Genomic DNA, 11474 nt, shown 5'->3' with positions numbered 1-11474 from the left:
AATACTATACTGTATTCTTTTTCTCTAAAGATAAAATATCACGAGGCATGAATAAGGTAAATTAAGTTGGCGTATTGAGCAACAAGTGGCCTCTGCATTTGACTTCATGAGACGATTCACTGAATTTGACAAAATTGTTCTCCGTCGAATGCTTCAGATGAGCCTGCCCTAAACTGAGTCACTTTAAAAAAAACTATGATTAAAATTCCAGTCTATATTGTTTAATTCACTGGTTTTAAATGAAAGGATGACAAAAGGCTTCTCAGATATAACTAATAAATTTGTGAATTCATTAGTTTGAAGAAAAAGATGTATCGAATAGTGAGTCAAGCAGACGAGTAGCTAATTAAGCGATTCAATGCTGGCAATGGAATGTTACTCGACTGAAGGAATCGCATTGGTGTGGCATTAGGGTATTGGGACGACAAAGGGTGATCCATGAAGACCAAGCCAGACCCATTCTTTACCCCTTATTGATCAATTTGATATGAATATTTTCAATCGAATCTCATATTGATTCTTGGAGTTTTTTGGGGTGCTGATTATGAAAACCCCTTCCATCTCTACTCCAGACTTATATTTCATCTCAAATGTCATTTCGGACCAAAATTTGCAGGTTGAGTTTTATATTGTTTCCTGCAGTGTTTGATGAGCTGAACTCAAAAAAAACTTCCCAAATTTTTTCCCCGACTCACGCCCTACCAATTTGACCAAATTTGGACCAAAATTTTTTAATAGAGTTTTATGTTTCCCAACAGTTTTTTGTGTGCTGATAACGAAAATCACCTCCATTTCGACTCCACATTATATTTTTATCCCAAATTAGGTCATTTTGGACCAAAATTTTCAAATCAAGTTTTTTTTTTGTTTTCCCGCAGTTTTTTGGGGCGCTGAGCTCAAAAATGACTTCCAAATTTTCACGACTCACGCATTACCGAATTTTGACCAATTTTGGACCAAATTTTGGAACCGAGTTTGACGTTGATCCCAGCAGTTTTTTTTTGTGCCCATAACAAAAATCACTCCCATTTATACCCCAGACCTACATTTCACTCAATATGAGCCCACAAGCTGCAGTCCGAAGTGCACAAATTCGCATCGCTCAGCCACACTACGCGCCCACACAAAACGGCGCGTACCCCTAGTTCATCTCTATCCAGGTGATTTTTTTTTGTCTCGCCCACCCTTTTGGCATCCCAGCGCGGAACGAACCAGGATTCATCTCTTCCGCGTTCTTCTGTAAATTGGATCAGAGATAATAATAATGTACACGCGTTAAGGGCGCTGGGCACTGCCATTGTAGTCGCCGAAGCGCTCGCTCCAGGCTTCTCGTTCCCGGAGTCAGTCCAGCAGACTCACTCCGAGAGTCGTCGCTCTGTCTCTCTCACACTCGTGGGGCGTCTCCTGCAAGTGCGAGAGAGACGAAGCGACGGACTCTTGGAATCAGTCTGCAGTCCCGGGGCAATAATCATGACAGCACGGCCTGATTTTTATGTCCGCCCATGCTTTGCAATGCTTTGTCGCTCCGCCCCCCGATGACATTCTTCATGGCACCAATAATGGAGCATGATATCAGACAATATAGATCTGCCCAGCTAGTATCCAGACATCCAGGCAGGGGGAGGGGGAAAAGGGGGGGGGGGAGCAGTGTGGCTTGGATTGCAAATACGGGCTTGGGGGCAAGAAGGGGGTTGTCACCCCATAAGCAAATAACAATAGAAGAGGAGGAAAGAATCAGCAAAGTGGCGAAACGCGCTGAGAGAGAGAGAGAGAGAGAGAGAGAGAGAGAGAGAGAGAGAGAGAGAGAGAGAGAGAGAGACGTGTCGGGGTGATCGTGGGTAAAGGGTCGTCGGGGGCAGCGTGTTGTGATTTGTTTAGCGTTCGGGTGCTCAAGGACGGATTGCTTTATATCGATGGATTCTATGGCAAAGACCTTTCTGATCTCGCAAATATCCGCCTCGTCTCTCTCATTCTCCCTCAGAAGAGCGTCCTTTCTCTCTCTCTCTCTCTCTCTCTCTCTCTCTCTCTCTCTCTCTCTCTCTCTCCGCGGGATATCGGCAAAGCAGGGTTGAGCCGGCCTAATGGTGGTCCGAAGCGCATGCCGCCTTAAGAGCATCGCGTCCTCGTTTCGCCTGAGGGGCATGAATCATGCTTTCTCACTCTTTTTCTGTCGGCTGAAATTTTTTCAGGCTGTTGTCCTTTTATTCCTACTTGTATTTGTCTTGCTTCTGTGTGTAACTGATCGCGCTGCGGCGTCGACCGACTGTCATCGTCTTTCGCTTGTCCTTCGCCGCGGCCACCCTATCGCTTTCAGGTATCGCCTAGGTGAGGCCTCGGTTGTAGTCCGTCACAAAATTGAAGGCAAAAACCAAGGAGACCAGTTTTAGAAGGGCCAAGGTCATTACAGGCCCAAAAAAACCTAGCACATCCAGCAAAAAAAAAAGCTGTCGTCTTTTCAGCCTAAATAATTTACTTGGAACAAGTGAACTTAGTCGAGGTGGTGAACTCATTGTTTTAATGAAAGTATCTTTGTTCGAGAAACGTTCTGTTTGATGTGTAGATCGCTAGTGTGGTGACAGTTTTCCATACGCCCTTTGACGGGCGATCGTTTGATGTACTGTACCTGACTCGGCCAGGCCGGGGACTGAAAGGCAGTGAAAATAAAGTAGCAAAGGGATGAGAATCCGGCCCGAGTAGGCTGGCGCAAGGTTTCCTGTGGACTGAGGCGTCACACTGGGCGAGGAGGGTGGGGAGGAGGGGAGTGGGGGAGGGGGAGGAAGAGGAGGTGGGTCGGGGGTGCAGCTCCTTGGTCAACAAACCATGTCGCCCGCCGAGCACCCGCACGGAGCACCTGTGCCTCCAACACCCGGGACCCCCTCCCCCTCCCCCTCCCCCTTACGCTCTGCCGAGCCCCACCGCCCCAGGGCCCAGGGCATGCCCAGGGCACAGACGCGTACGTCGTTGATACCAAGAGGCAGGGGAGTCACACACTGGTAGAGGCCAAGGCAAGGCCAGGGAGCATTGTCGCAAGCGCCAAAGCCGATGATGGACAACCTGCGCTCAATTCATCATCCTCCACTGTGAAAATATTGGTCACTGTCGCTCGATGACAATTTGAAAGCTGATTTTTCTCGCATAAAGAATGTCATAGGATGAAATTGTTGCTTCAAACCTATACATGCAATAAGTATAGGACCTTTCATGAAAATGTCATCAACGTCATTACTTTAAAGTGTGTCAATTTGTCCTCAACTATTTGGTCATAAAAATACCACACCCAGAAAAATGGTTTCTTGATTTTTGAATTTCTTGGTTTCTGTGAAAAAAAAATCTTGACACAAGGAAAAAAAAAATTTATTCAAGGAAAAAAAATTGGATTAAGGAAAATTTTCTTGCAAAAAAACAAGAAAAGTTAAGTTTTTTATGATCCAAAAAGTCATTTTTTTGTGCAGATTTTTTTTACAGTTCCCTACGTGCTTTAAAAACACTCAAAAGTACAAAAAAGTTAAAATGTGAAGAAAAAACAGCAATAAAAATACAGAGAAAAATAATAGTCCAATTAATTATCTGTTGTTGTTGGATAAGGCGGCGCGCGTCGCGGTGCGTCGCGGTGCGTCGCGGTGCCGCCACGCCTCGGCGCGCACGGTGCGCACCCCACACCTTGGCGCGCTCCAACTACCAAACTTGCTTCGCAACAGTTAGCAGGCAAGCAATCTGATGGCTTCCAAACAGTGCGTGTGCGGGCGGGTGGGAGTGCGGGCCGACGGATGGGACAAAAGGCGGCGGTGACAAATTAGGGAAATGGCTGGCGCTACTGGATTTAATGCGGAGTTAACGTGTTGAAAAGTGGGTTTTGCTCCACAAGACGCGTGACGTAAGATCCATCGGTGGGGACACACGTTCGGTTCAACTCCCCTTTAGCGACTGTGGAGCTCAAAGCGCGTCTAGAATTTTGGCCGCTTCCACCGGTCTTCTGGCCCACTGTGCGTTCCACGCAATTCAGTCGAGAAGGCCTTCATACATCACCTTTCGTACGGACTGGGCCTCTAACAAAATAGCCCTCGCCAATTTCGGGCGGAATGTTAAATCAAGGTTAGCTGTTAACGTTCATTGCGGCGTGACCACACGCGAGGTCTAACCTAACATGATTTTCCTACTAATTACCCTGGCCCGAGAAAAATTTCACCACGTTTGACCAAGTTTTGCCAAAAACCCGTCGCCATGAACGTGTCCAACGCCCGCGAGTACACTCTAAATGTAGGGTGTCCAGAAACTGGGTGCCTTTGTCGCCTGCCCCACTTTTTAGGGTGCCAAATGTCGCCCAGTTTCTGGGCACCTTTGTCGCCCAGTCTCGGGGTGGACAAATCATGCAGTAACCGGCCCTCTCCCATAGTAGAGCATGCACAGGTGTCCAGTTCCTGGGCGACTAAGGTGCCCAGATTCTGGGCACCTTTGGCACCTTAGTCGCTGCTGAGCCGTGGGTGAAGGCAGGTTCCTTAATGGTTTGTCCACCCCGAGACTAGGCGACAAAGGTGCCCAGAAACTGGGCGACATTTGGCACCCTAAAAAGTGGGGCAGGCGACAAAGGCACCCAGTTTCTGGACACCCTACATTTAGAGTGTAGCCAAGTCGCGGGCCTCTGGTCTGCAGTGCTGTGCTCTGCACCCGGCAGCGCGGTCCGCGCCTCACCGAGCCACAAGTCGGGCACGCCACAAACACTCTCATCTGTATGGAAATTTAATCAATTTCAATATGGATGGAATCGCGGACAAGCCGACTCTCTGGATTTGGAGAGGCCGTTGTGTCTTGCACAGTGTCCTCGAGGGCGCAGCAGACGGATTCCGAGAGTCTCGCTCTGTCTCCCTCGCACCTACACGGGACGCTCCATGAGTGCGAGAGAGACAGAGCGACGAGAGCGACTCTCGGAATCCGTTTGCTGGGCTCAGGGCTCAGGGCGCAGGGCTCAAAGCTCTCGGCCGCGCGGCCAGGCGGCCCGCTCCGTCTCCCTCGCTGTTCGCTCTTCGTGACCGGCAACGACACATAAAAAACTATACAAATAGATTGCCAACGCAGGATTGTCGGGAATCGAACCCGGGTCACCAAAATTCGGATCGAAATACCCTAACCGCGTGGCTGACGTTACGACACTCGGGCGGCATCATGTGCGCGCTTGGAGCTCGGCGACCCCTGGGGCCGCACGTACTTTCCGCTTGGGGAGCATCGAGGGAGAGTGAGGGGAGAGAGAGAGAGAGAGGGGGGGGGGGGAAGCAGCAGGACCGTGAGAGGGTTAAGTGGGCGACCTCAGCTGCGCGGTCATTTGCATGTCGGCATCACCCACGTCCTGTTCAGGAATCTGCCCGAAGGCCGAGCCGAAGGCGTCCTGGGGGTCCGACCCGGGGCCGAGCGGGCCAAGCTGGCCGAGATCTTGCACGGGACACCGATCATTCATTAATGCCCCCATCCCCCCTTCCACCCCCTCTTCCTCTCTCCCCTCCCCCACTCTTTCCCCCCTCAAGGCCGGAGGCGTCAGGTTATCTGGAGCGACGCGATTAGCCGTTAATTAAAAGCACGCTCGGAAATCGGTGCGTCGTCGGGCACATTGTAAACAGATGCAAATATGGGGCCGTTTTATCCTCGTCCGGGTGATAAGCGGAGTGTTTCATAACAGATCGGGTCGCTGGGCCGCCGGCCCGCCAGCACATCCACCACCACATCCACCACCACCACCACCACCACCACCACCACCACACGCCACCGCCGCCACCACCACAGCGTGCTGCGAGCAGGGCACAAAGTATAAATTAATAAACGTTTATTGGGTTTTCGGGCGATTTCGACGCGCGAGCGTGAGATTGGCGACGAGTCAAAAGGGACGACGTCCTCCCGTCCCTCGCTCGGCCGCATTGTAAAATATCCGCGCATAACGCGGCGCAGGCGAACCCGGGAGTCGGTTTGTAAAAGTCGTTCGGAATTTGACGGAGATGGTGTGAATGTGTGTGTGTGTGAGTGTGTGTGTGGGGGGGGGGGGGGGGGTGGCGGGGGCGCGGGCGTGTGAAAGAGGGGATGGGACAGCGGGCTGCGTGTGTGTGTGGTCGTGTGAGTGCAGGGTGCGGCAGATACATTCCGGGTAACCGTTTTGGTCGTTCTCTCTCTCTGCCGAGTCGAACTGGGCCAGGGCAGAGCCGAGCCGAGCCGAGCCGAGCCTGGCAGAGAGCCGCTTCGGCCCATAACAGAGGCGAGCATGCAAAAGTTAGATGAGATTTGTTAAGCGGATGTGCGAGGCCGAAGCCAAACAGGTTCCCAACTCAGATTGTAGGTGTGGTCTGGTCACTGGGTCGTCCCGGAAGCGAGAGGGGATGGGGGAGGGGGGAAGGTACAGGAATCGCTACTCGTAAACCCGAACACATTGTTCGGGCTGGATGCAGCGGGCACAACAAAGGGATACAAGCAAACGCGCGATCTTCTGCACGGGTGCTGTGTTACCTTTGTTGCAAATTCCACTCGATCCTCTACCGGGTGGAAGGCAGTGAACCTGACTCTGGTGTTAGTATCAATGATTTAACAGCCGTTTCATCAAAACATGGAAAATGGCAGGAAAAAAGAACTCGCTTGCAGGTACATCCATATTATTTCTTTTGTCCGTGTCGTCTTTGTTTGTGTGAAATGTATCATCTGCTAAGAATAAATTTTGAAAAAAAAAAAGAACCTTCAGGGGGAAAATGGCGCTTTGGAGCGGGGAGTTGAACCCGAGACACCTGATACGATCTCCCTGCAGCCAGCGCGGCACGTGGCTAGGTGGCGGCCGCGGGGCGTCGCCTTGCATCCCTGAGGGGCCTAAGTGCAGCCCCGGAAATAACGCAGATACGGCCTTTGGTGCCCCGCGAGGGGCCGGCAGGGGTTGGAAAGGGGGAGGGGGGGGGGGTCGCCTCCGCGCGGCACTCCTGTTTAAACACAGATAAGCAGGTAGTGGAGACACGGCAGGACCAGCAAATGGGCGGGAAGGAGATAGATTGGCTGATAAATTGAGGTGGGGCTCTCTTTGGAAGGAGAGGACACCCCCCTCTCCTCCTCCAACCACCAGTGCCACTCCGCGGCAAAGGAGTCTGGAAAAACCGGAAAAGCAAAGTCAGTGGAAGAGCTGGCGCCGGAGCTTTGTGGCGGCATCGAATTATTTCTTTTGTTTTCTCGATTGTTTTATTTCTTTCCTCCCCTTTTTTTGGCGGGTGCTGTTGGCGGGCGGCGGGTTGACTCCTTGTTGGAAACAGGTGAAGCGGCCACAATGGCCACGCGGTCGAACGGCGCCAAATCCGGTGGAACGAGGACATTATTAGAGTTTCGCGGCACTTTGACGTTGAAGCGCGGCGAAGCGGGGTGAAGCGGGGTGAAGCGGGGTGAAGCGGGGTGAAGGGGTAAAGCGGGTTGGGCGGGGTGAAGTGGGGTGAAGCGGGGTGAAAGCGGGGTGAAAGCGGGGTGAAGCGGGGTGAAGCGGGGTGAAGGGGTGAAGCGGGTTGGGCGGGGTGAAGTGGGGTGAAGCGGGGTGAAAGCGGGGTGAAGCGGGGTGAAGCAGTGTGAAGCTGGGTGAAGCGGTGAAGCGGGTTGGGCGGAGTGAAGTGGGGTGAAGCGGGTTGAAGCAGTGTGAAGCTGGGTGAAGCGGGGTGAAGCGGGGTGAGGCGGGGTGAGGCGGGGTGAACCAGCTTGAAGCGAGGCCGTCATACGACGTCCCTCCAAAAACAACAGTGCTGTGCAGCTTTAGCAGGTATAAGCCAAATTTCCCACGATGCACCAGTGTCAGGCATGTGTCTTGGCTTTCCTTTAGAGATGGTTGCGCAGCAGGCGGCAGGCATCATATTCGACACCGGTTGCGCGGCTATTTTAATTTTTGCTTACTGAAACAAGCGCATCTTGGAGCCATTTTCATCACCGTCTGCGTAAAACACAAGGAGAGCAGACACCCTCTTAGAAAGACCAGGAAAAAACCGGCAAACTCGTTGTTTTCCCGTCGCGATTCTGGAGTTTGGGTTTAAAACTCGTTACTTTTTGCCGTGGTCGTTCCCTTCTTTTTAGCGGTGTACCGGCGCTGCCGCCCGCCGTTGCGTGCTGCGCGTGCGGGCGTGCTGTAATGCGATCCCCGTGGACCACTTGCCCACGCAATAAAGTGGCCTCCCCCCTTTCCACTTCCTCCTCTCACCTGCCAGCACGCCACTGACGGCGAATGGCGAATTTGGAAAAGTGAGTTCAATTAACTAATCATTCCGGAGACGGGCTGGGTGCCGAACGCGGTTCGGGCCGCCACCCAGCCTTTGCGTTCCTTCTCCTTTAGCCAGTGTACTGAGGGAGCGGGCCGTGTCAGCTGTAGGCCCAGCACAGAAATGCCTCTTAAGCGAAAGCGATCCCCTGTTTCGTTTCGTCGGCCCACTTTCGGTCCACTTCCGGCACACTTTCTGGCCCTTTTCAGGTCTAATTACCACTTCAGGTCCACCTCGAACCAATAAGCGTCCTATTTCCGGTCCACACCCGGAACTCTTCTGGTCCACTTCCGGTCCACTTCCTGTCCCGGGTCCTTTTACGCTACCGATCCTTTCCCGGATCTTTGCTCTGGTCTTTTCCGGTCTTTTTCTGGTCCTTCCCCTCCCACTTCCGGTCCACTTCCGGCCCGTCTCCGGCACCGCCTCGCGCGCGTTTAAATTGGGACGCCTTGCCTCCTTTGGCGTGGGCACGTTGACGCGATTGCCAAATTTGTTATTTCATTGAACAAGTGCAGTGCCAAGGGCCTTGCCGAGCGATAAATTGCATTCCCTTTTTCTCCCTCCCCCATCCTCTTTTTCTCCGCCTGTGCAAAAGGGCGTGCCAGCGCGCCCGGCGTTTTTCACGAAACAGCCTCTTTTCCAGCCCTGGTCACGATTGAAAAGGAGGAGCATCCTTTGGCTGCTTGGGGAAATGAAGAAGGAAGAGAGACGGCTGCACTGTAATTTGGGAGCCTCTCACTCACCTTCGCTCGCGCGCCACTTGGGCACTGCAACGGTAATACTACACCACTTTCATTCCCGTATTTTTTTTTCCTTCGGCCCTGCCTGATTTTCGCCGCCCCCACCCACTCCCCTTTTCCGAGGCTGGCGGCAGGGGAAGGGGTGAGCTGGAGGAACACACTCAAATCTACTGTAATTGGGCAAAAAGCCTCTTGGGAAAGAAATTAAGTACCCACGAAAGCAGTGGAGGGGGGGAGAGAGCCCTCGTACAGCACCGACAAATAGTAAGAGCAGAGACAATAGTTTCAATTCGATTATTACGCGTCCGGTTTATTGGAGTTTTAGCGCAGTGTAGGGCTTTCCTTCTACACCAGGGCTTCGGACTGATTCCAAGGGTCGTTTTCGTCACTCTGTCTCTCTCGCACTCACAGGCGTCCTCTATGGGTGCGAGAGAGACAGAGCGACGTGAACGGCTCACGGAATCGGTCTGCTGGCTTCGCCTGCTGGCTTCGCGGCCTGAAACTGAAGCGCCTCGCAGTGCCGTCTAAAGGCGGTACTACCGGGAGGAGGTCCGCAGACGCCGGACGCCGCGGCACGCCAGGTCATTCGAGGACCTTCAAGTTTTCCAAGCCTCTGGAGTGGCTGCGGGCCGCGAGCGCCGGGCTGGCCGAACCGCGCTCCGCTCTCTCTCTCTCTGTCTCACTCGCACTCACGCTGCGTCCCGCAAGAGTGCGAGAGAGAGGCGGTGTTCGGACGCAGCCTGCCGCAGCTCATCGTGCGCCTCGAGAGCGGCTGCCGCGGCCCGTTCGGCATTATTAGTGTAGTGGTCTGCAGTAGAGGGCTCAGACGGTCGGACACTGCGGACGGTATTTCTAGTTCGCTTTGGAGCCGGTAGCAGCGCCACCTGTGTCAAACTGGCGGTCACCAAAGAGAGCTCGATGACACATTAGTCGCAAACTGCCAAAACAAACGGCATTCTTCGAAAAGTAGTGCCTATCTGATGCGGCGGAAAATAATAGACATCCAAAGACCATGCGGTGAATCAGCAGGCACGCTTAGGCTCTCTTACTTCAAAATTTGTCCTGTGCGGACAGGCGGACAAGCCGTGTCCGGCCCGGCCCGCCCGACACAACTCGGGCCGGGCCGGGCCGGGCTCGGATCTGCTCCGTACGCGGGCTGGCAAAACGCGCAGATGTCCGACCGTCTGAGCCCTCTAATCTGCAGCGCGCTGCCTTGGCGCTACACGTGGAGTAGGGGAGAACTTTGGCTTTCGGAATCGCAGTGCGCGGCGCTCAGCAGCGGTCAGTGGACTGATTCCGAAAGCCGCCTCCGTCACTCTGTCTCTCTCGCACCTGTAGGCGACGCCTCAAGAGTGCGAGAGAGACAGAGCGGACGAAAACGACTGTCGAAATCAGTCCGCAGTTGGGCAGGTCTTCCTCTCGCTGACTGCTGGTGCGTTAAGGTGAAAAAATGTAAAATATCATTTTTCAAAATAATTGTGGCATCATGTTTGTGTTTAGGTTTCAGGTTGCTTACTATAGGATGAACTTAAACCCAAAGTTGAGGCACTCAACTCCCATTATTTTCTGAGTTATTGAAGTTTACGTAACAAATTTAGTCGTTTACTAAAAATTCTCCTTGCGATGAACCAAAAGTTGTCGAGACTTGATTTTTGTTTTACAAGTTCTTTATTGATTTGCCTATCTCGTAGCAAAGCCGGATTTCCAAAATTCCAACATTAAACAGGAGTTTTTCTCAAAAAACATAAAAAATCACCAAAAAATACCAAAATTTTACCAAATTTAAGTAAAAAATTCAAAACGCATTTTCCAAACAGAAATTACAGCTTATCTATGCATATATTGTCAAATCCGGCTTTGCTAGTCTGTTTGCATGTCCATTGGGCCTTAAAATAAAAAATCACACCTCCGTAAACTTTTTGGTTCATCGCAGGGAGAATTTTTAGTAAACGACTAAAATAACACTAAAACCCTCATAACTTTGGAACTAATGGGAGTTGGGAGTCCAGTCTGTGGCTGTAAAAGTTTTTCATAGTAAGCAACTTAATCACCAAAAACCAAAGCACTGCCACCTATACTTTGGAAGATAGTTTTTTCACCTTACAGTAACCTTAATCTCCTGGTTCCATTCGCGGAAAAGACCAATGACCAGCCGTTCGATTCAGCGGTGTTCAGCATAGAGCCTGTGATCCGCGTTCAGAAAGCAAGCAGGGGCCGGTGGGATTCGAACGCGGGCCACACGGATTCCGGGAAGCAACGCCGGCTTCCAAACAGGGGCCGGTGTTTACACGCTCACCCATACATATTACACGCCGCGCCTTCCTTGAGTGACACAACTTTGCAACTCAGCCGATGCGAGCCAACATCTACAGAGGCTGGCATCTGCATAAGCTGCTTTACAAGTCATCGGAGAGAAGAGACAGCTGTATGGCAGGGAGAAGGGGAGGGGTGCTTTGGAGGAATGCTAGGGGCGCTGCAGGGGCCGAGC

The sequence above is a fragment of the Thrips palmi genome, unplaced genomic scaffold (genome assembly GCF_012932325.1).
Source record: "Thrips palmi isolate BJ-2018 unplaced genomic scaffold, TpBJ-2018v1 HiC_scaffold_18, whole genome shotgun sequence".
Taxonomy (NCBI): Eukaryota; Metazoa; Arthropoda; class Insecta; order Thysanoptera; family Thripidae; genus Thrips; species Thrips palmi.
Note: the sequence above shows the minus strand (reverse complement) of the source record.